Source organism: Nicotiana tabacum, chromosome 7 (assembly GCF_000715075.1).
Source record: "Nicotiana tabacum cultivar K326 chromosome 7, ASM71507v2, whole genome shotgun sequence".
NCBI lineage: Eukaryota > Viridiplantae > Streptophyta > Magnoliopsida > Solanales > Solanaceae > Nicotiana > Nicotiana tabacum.
The window spans coordinates 121,804,911-121,813,056 of NC_134086.1; the positions used below are offsets into that span (position 1 = coordinate 121,804,911).

General features: G+C 35.7%; 2 pseudogenes; both read left to right on the top strand.

Annotated features, from left to right (window-relative positions):
- LOC107823808 (uncharacterized) lies at nt 1-8,146 on the top strand (annotated as a pseudogene).
- Nucleotides 6,464-6,528, top strand: LOC142162520 (U6 spliceosomal RNA; annotated as a pseudogene).

The window sequence follows — 8,146 nt, forward strand, 5'->3', positions numbered from 1 at the left end:
ATCCTTTGCTGGCAAGTTTTGTTGAAGCGATATCTGTTTTCCAATTCCAGCAATAAAATACGTCTCTCCGTGAAGCCGCCATTATTGCTTCCCTTTGTCCCACAAGCCCCCACAATTCACTTACAACGCTTTGGCCAAACCTTTTTTTTTCTTTTGATTTATTAAATCGCAGATCTATTTAGTTCCATCGTCTTCGTTGAACTTTCACTTTCTCTGATAATTCCCCAATGACCCAGTTTTGCGCACTTCTTTAATATCTTTCCCCCCCGATTGCATCGATAAGGTGAGTATTGCTTAACCCATTTCTATATTTTTTAAAATATTTCGCGAACATACCCATTCTCTTTTTTATATAGGGAAAACCCCAGTTGGAATTTGAAGTTTTGTTTAATTTCTTTGATCATTAAATGAATTATGTACATTTTTATCGAATTACACTTTTGTTGATAAGTTAAATCTTAACATTTGTATTGAATTAGGGTTTCCTGATGTCCCGAGGTCGGTGTACATCCAATTAAAGTTAAACAAGCCCAAGTCTTGAATTATATCAACAGTTTCTTCTCTTTGGTGAAGCAGAGAAGTTCTCAGCTATAGGGGTTTTTGAGCTCTTTCTTTAGTTCTGTAAGTGGATTCTTTGTTTTTTCCCCATTTTATTGGATTTATTTATCTATTAATTTCATAAATTGTCTCAATTTTACTGATTTGGTTGTATTTCTAAAGTTTCAGAGAAGGGTGTTTATGTTTGATTTTTGGTAGCCTGCTGAACAAATGGCGCCCATATACTATATCCTCATTGCATTGCCTTGCACCGTTGGTGCCATTGGACTGGCGCTTTTGCACATATACAGACATCTTTTGAATTACACTGAGCCTACTTATCAACGATACATTGTCCGCATCATCTTTATGGTTCCTGTGAGTCTCTCTCTCTTGGCCTTTATTCTTCTTCCCTGTCAAACCTGCAAATGTAATATTATAGACTACTTGCTGTATTTGATCATCTGCATAATCAAAACTTGTTTGTTTATGTTTCCTAAAGAAGTTTTTGCAAAAAAAGATTTTAAGAATTTGGGCTTTGATACCAAGGTTATCCAAAAAAAAATTGTATTTCTTTGATGACGTGGTTTGAGTAGTTATTCTACTCACTAAATACTCATAATCTTCAAAGATTACGACTATCCAAACATATTTTCCTTTTGCATGCAACATGCACTTCTTTTCAAAAAACAATCTTAAAAAAGTTGATTAAACCGCTGCAAGTTAATTCATTTGGCTGTATGTAGGTATAAGATGACCAATAGACCTCATTACAACAACAACAACAAAAAAACCAGTATAATCCCATCAAGTGGGGTATGGGGAGGGTAGTGTGTCCGCAGACCTTACCCCTACTTAATGAAAGTAGATAGGCTGTTTCCGATAGACGCTCAGCTCGACCAATAGACCTCATTGTATTTAAAAATAAAATTTTGTAGGTCCAGAAGTAGGGATCAAGTTGATTTTAGAATGGGTTCATACTGCCATTTTGTTGATATTAGATAAAACTTAAAAGAGTTGTCATCCTACTGGAGGGTAGGATGTCCACAAATTCTGACAGGAACTAAATTGGGAAGTCGGTGAGTTTAATCTGGGAAAGCTGGTGTAGAAGATATAGAAAATGAGAAACTGTGGTATTAGTTAAAAATTGAAGTAGGAGGAAATATGTGCATGTAGGGATTTCAAATTCATTGTCACTTAATGTTGTTAAGTTTGTAGATCATTGTCCATTAATGGAAGAACTAGTTTCAAAGGTGTCTATAATTGGAGGTTAAAATCGGGATGCGGTGCTCAAATGTGCAATTGTCCTATGACTTGTATCAACAATTTGCATTGACTAATAAATAAAAACCCCTGCGTTCTAGGCTATTTTCACAATGATGGTTACATTTTGCAACTGCAATTTTCACAATCCTAGTAGAATTTTATAATTTTTTGTCTTAGATAATACTAAGTAAAACTAAATTAAAGAAAACACATGCATTGAATGTACCCCAACAGGTTGGTGAATATTAGAGTTATGAATCTTTATGGATCTTGATATCAGGTGTATTTGCTCAAGTCTGGTTTTTATGGTGTTAATTTTTGTTAATAACATGAGAATGCAAATTTTTTATGTATGACCATGACAAATATGTTTTCAAAACTAGCTTGACTCTGGGCTGTATATTACATTGTGCGAATTTATAGCTATGTTCCAACTCTTTTACTTTTTGAAATTCTCCTTGTCTCCTTGACAGGTTTATGCACTAATGTCATTTTTGTCACTCATCCTAAATGAGAGTGCCATCTATTTCAATTCCATTCGTGAAATGTAAGTATTGTTCAAGTTTGTATTTTCGTGGTGTAATTCTTTTTCTTGATGGTATATAATATGACTGCTCATTGTTTGCTCCATGGAATGGTGCCCTGATTTTTCCCTCTTCGTTCTAAACTCTTGCAATAAGTAGCAATCATGAATACAGATGGAATGATAGTTTTCATGAGAGGGCTTTGTAGTGTGAAGAAACATGTATTTATTCTTAAAAATATCCTTTTTTACGATTGTGTTTCTATGTCGACCTTTAAAGCTTTGCATCATCGTAGATGGGTTATAGTCAAAAGTTTTGTGGGTTCAATGAGATTGCTTAATGTCAAAAACTTGTTGTTTCTCCTATGCTAAGTGGGGACTGGATGCCACTGTTGAGCTTGACTGCATGCTCAATTGTTGAGCTTCCAGTGCGCTAGATTTTATGAAATATGGATATGCATCTTCCAGTCGAGTTGCTTGACTTGGTATGCGTGTCTATACTTGCATTTGTGCTTTATATGTGCTATATTACCTTTGCAAAAAATATGTATAGATTGAAGATTTGAAGTTAAATCGGTTAATTGCACAATGCTGTAGTTTTCTATAAATTGAAGAATAAAGATCACTCCATGCTTTGTTCAACCACTAATGCATAGATGTATTCTGATATGGCATTCATACACCAAAGTTATTGAACTGTCAAGTTAATTACCCAACTTGTGGACTGCTACTGAATACTGATTTGTTACGTCAAGAAAACCAAAGAAGCTTATTGTTAGTCTTTTTTGTCTTTTTGTTGGCTGAGAATTTCCTTCTTTTCTAATCCTTGCATCTTCTTGATGCCTTTGTTAATGATATCCTACTTACTTCATGAATAAATAAAAAAACGAAGAAGCTTGAAGCATATCAAACCTAGAACCTTGAAGAATGTCGAAGGAAGCCTTAAAATTTGTCAAACGACGTAAAACATTGTTGACATACACTTGCTGAGATTGTAAAATAATTGCAAGTTATAATAGGTGATATCCCTCTGACTGAAGATCGACTGAAATATCCAAACCCTGAGATACAGATGTCCCGGGTGTCTTAAGAATCAATATAGTGAAAACTATTTGGAGAGAGACCTTGTCGGGGCGAGGAGACTCTTAGCTGAAAGTTTAAGATTTACTTAAAGACCCACAAGGAACCCTTATCCAACCAACCTCAGTTATGACATAGGCATCTTCTGCGATCATCATCATCCACCTAGACTTTCCGTTCAAGTGTTTCTGAAAACTACACTTCCTCTGTCATACTGACCTCATCCAACTAGACCATCTCTTCAAGTGTTTCTGAAAACTCTCAAGCTGTCTAACCCACCTCTTTAGATCACCGCAATTCTCAGAGATCAATCTTCAACATATTCCGAGTTTTTATTTCCTTTTTAGAATGGTCTGATTCACTCTGTGTTACCTGGACTATTTTTCTATTGCAGTTTTGCTTATGATTGCAGTTATTGCTGAAGATTTGATTCACAATAACTTAAGCCTAGTATATGACAATGAGACATCTGAATGAACCGTCTTTGTACAAAAATAGGATGGAGAGAATGTTTTTCTTGCTGTCAAAAGTTGTCTGAAATAGAAGAGGCGGCTCATATATTTAATGCAGGAGAACGACATTAGAGGAGGCACAAACTGTTATTTAACTTTAAATCGTACTTCATAAAAAAAAACTGTTGTTTGACTGATGGGCATGGGTAGCGGCATTTAGCGAGTAGGAATTTATAGGTTAAGCATGTGTGGACTACACTTTGTCGTCGTCAACTACATCTGTGGTGGAAAATGCTTTAAGATCATTGGTGACTATTATGGAGGATTATGGAGCTAGATGTAGAGACAAGGCACAAATTGCATTTGTGGTGGGCTAGATTATGTGAGATGGATGAAAAAGTCGGTTCCAGCCACAATTGACATAGCTGCATGAGGTATATACATGGTTCCGACATGGGAAATATCGGCGACGTGGGTGGAAGAAGCCAGAAATTCAATGGAGAACCTCAGTGATGTAGATATTCGAAGTCGGTTTTATTTTGGAGGGTCTTAGAAAGATGTTACGTAGCCATGTAGATGAGGGTTCGTGTTGGAATGGAAGAAAAGTGACAACTATTTTTTTTTTCTTAGTGATTTGGAGGGCAGACAATTGTTGATATGCAAGAACTGCACCCCAATTCCATATTAGTTGGGATTGTTGTATGGCACCGTTGTATCCATTCGACATGATTTAGACAATTTTCATTCCATTATTCAATAATACCGAAGGTAATTTACACCTCACACGTTTCTCTATACTAATTTACAAATCTATAAACAAACAAAAATGATTTTTGTCAAACACTTGACGTGATGTAAATGTCCCAACACAGCCTGTTTTACTAGCTTTGCTTTTTTTATTTGACATCTTCTAACAATACACCTAACTTGTACACATTTCTGGTCTTAAGATCAATCATTAAGTTTAATAGCCTGTTTGGCCAAGCTTCGTTTTGGCCAGAAGTGCTTTTTTTTTTGGCCAAAAGCACTTTTGGGAAAATATTGATGTGTTCGACCAAGCTTTTGGAAGGAAAAAAAGTACTTTTGAGGAGAAGCAGAAGCAGTTTTGGAGAAGCAGAAAAAAGTAGTTTCTCTCCAAAAGCACTTTTTGAGAAGCACTTTTGAGAAAAATACACTTAGAAGCAGTTTTTTAAAGATTGGCCAAACACTAATTGCTGCTCAGAAGTGCTTTTCAAACTAATTAGCCAAACACAAACTACTTCTCACCAGAAGTACTTTTGAGAAAAGCACTTTTGAAAAAAAGCACTTCTCAAAATAAGCTGATTTTTGCAGCTTGGCCAAACGGGCTATAAGTCTCTCTAATATGCAGGAAAAAGTTCAACCTTTTCTTTTTTAATCTCTGTGCTATTAAATTGACACAACATATATTAGGTCGAGGGATTACTTGGTGAATGATTTGCATGAGTTTGCATCTTTCATATGCTTATGTTTAGACATCTCTTATGGTGAGATCTTTTCATTAATTTGTGAATATTTACTTTTAATTTCAGATACGAGGCTTGGGTCATATATAATTTTCTATCACTGTGCCTGGCATGGGTTGGCGGCCCAGGGTCTGTTGTTCTAAGTTTGAGTGGCCGAGTTCTAAAGCCAAATTGGTGTCTGATGACCTGCTGCTTTCCTCCACTTCCTTTGGATGGGTAAGTTGCGCATATGCATAAAGCTTCTTTTATTTTGTCAATTACGAGCAACTCCTTGAGGATTCTCCAGCATGAACCATTTTTAAAATTTATACATTACTCACACCTCTATGTAGGAGACTCATATTGATGGTTTATATGATTGGTTGCAGTGCGTTTCTTCACTTGAATTTGAGATGACTGAAAAATGTTTCAATGGATATTTTGAATAGTCTTGGTGCTGTTGAATTTATGATTCCCTTGATTTCTGTGACGAAATTATTATTACCTTGTTTTACATTTCAACTATGTAGGTTTCCATGTTGCAATGTAGTTAATTAATTTCATGTATTGACTTTAGGTCTCTTGTTTATTTTTTGTTTAAAACTGTATTTCTGATAATGTTCAAGAAATGCAGGCGCTTTATTCGAAGGTGCAAGCAGGGATGTTTGCAGTTTGTGATTCTCAAGCCCATATTAGTGGCAGTTACAATCATACTTTATGCAAAAGGAAAATACGAGGATGGAAATTTCAGTCCAATGCAGTCGTACCTCTACCTCACAATTATATATACTATCTCATACTCGATGGCACTTTATGCCTTGGCTTTGTTTTACGTGGCATGCAAAGATTTGCTCCGGCCATTTAATCCAGTTCCGAAGTTTATCATTATAAAATCTGTCGTATTCCTTACATACTGGCAGGTATTTTTTTTTTGCCTAATTTTGATTTGGAATCATATATTATCACTCACCTGGTTTGCTTATTTACACTATTTCTCCCTTTAGTGCTAAGTAAGCAATTTTTTTTTTTTTTTTTAAAACTATTGAACTCATTTTGCTTTCACAATTCCGGCATAATTTGGTGCTTTATTACTAATTGATTCTGTTAGCACAAAAAAATATAATAATAATTTTTTGTAACGTTTGCCCTATGGGGAAATCGGATAAAATTGGAACGATATGGAGAAGATTAGCATGGCCCCTGTGCACAAATAACTTTTTCATGATGTTGCCGTCAAGGTCAGCTTGCGCTATACCAATGTTACTTGTAGTTAATTGTTTGGTCCTAGTAGAGGTTGGCAGTTATTTGACTCATTATAACAAGCTGAAGAATTGTTCTTACAATGTGCTAATTGATGCACGTGGGTAAAACTGTTCTATACCTAAAATCTTTTGTTTTCTTTGAACCAGCTATTTTCCTTGATCTTCGTTTTTTTCCGATTTTGGTTCACAAGTTGAGCTATTTGGTTTTTGGTTCACAAGTTGAGCTAAAAAGGTGAATTGATGTAATTTTGACACACTTCAACATTTTCTCCTTTCAAGCCAAACCTAAACAGGGAGGAACAAATAGCTTTTACCTGTTTAGTTAAGATGTGGTAGTTTGCTTGCTGATGAAGTGATGCTGCCTTATTGATATATCTAAATTGGTCATATTTTTTTAATGGGGTTCAACTAGCTGAAAGATAGACTATCTTATCTTTATCTGCATTTATTTTAATATTTTTTGTTATGTGATGCTGTATAACAGAGCTTTTACTGAAATAATAGCAATTGGCTGGCTCTTGTTCTTTCAATTACATTTTTGCATTGAATTATGTGGCAAGTTCTCATAATCCTCTTAACTTCCGCTCCCAGGGTGTTCTGGTGTTTCTTGCTGCAAAATCTAGACTTATTAAAGATACCGAGGAAGCTGCTGAATTTCAGAATTTTATAATTTGTGTTGAGATGCTTATTGCAGCTTTTGCTCATCTTTATGCCTTCCCGTATAAGGAATATGCTGGTGCAAACATCGGTCCTTCTCGTGGTTTTACTGCTAGCCTTGGACATGCTCTTATGCTAAATGACTTTTACCATGACACAGTCCACCAGGTAAGACAATCACTTGCTCATTTTCCCTTGTGCTGTATTTTTACTCAGTGTCCTGACAGATTCTGTGTTCTACAATGGATGCAGTTCGCTCCTACTTATCATGATTATGTTCTCTATAATCATGGTGATGGTGAAGAAGGGGTGCAACTAAGTACAGGGCAAGGACATTCGTCCCAACTGGCCCAGAGATGGATACTGTTAGGAAAAATAAGCACATATTTGGAAACAAACAGGAAGATGTACAATTATCTAGTCTCTCTCTCTCTGCTAATAACAACAATCCACAAAATCCTGGCGCAGGACACCAAACAGGGAAATCCGAAGCAATGAATTGCTCGCTGCTTATGGATGCATCAAATAATGTTTCAGCGCCCTATGACCTATCTCTGATCGATGTTGACATTTCAAATTATCCATCTAAGGTACCTGCAGCCAATTCTGGGACAAGGTGATAATGACATTGGATTTTCATTCATGTGTGAATTTTTCTTTTTTTCTTTAGTTTTTGTTGGGAATTAGATGTGCACTAGCGGTATCACGCAATCCAGATTGTGTTGCTATGGAGCTCAGAGTTGTAACTTAGTTTGTAAATGTAGGCAAAGCTAGTTTTCAGCCATTTCTTTTTGATTGTTTGATCCTATTTCCATATTTAGTGTAATTAGAGAAAACCTCAGTTATGTTTGCGCTGGAATGATTAATTCTAGCTCACTATATATTACACAAGGAACTTTTGTTCTC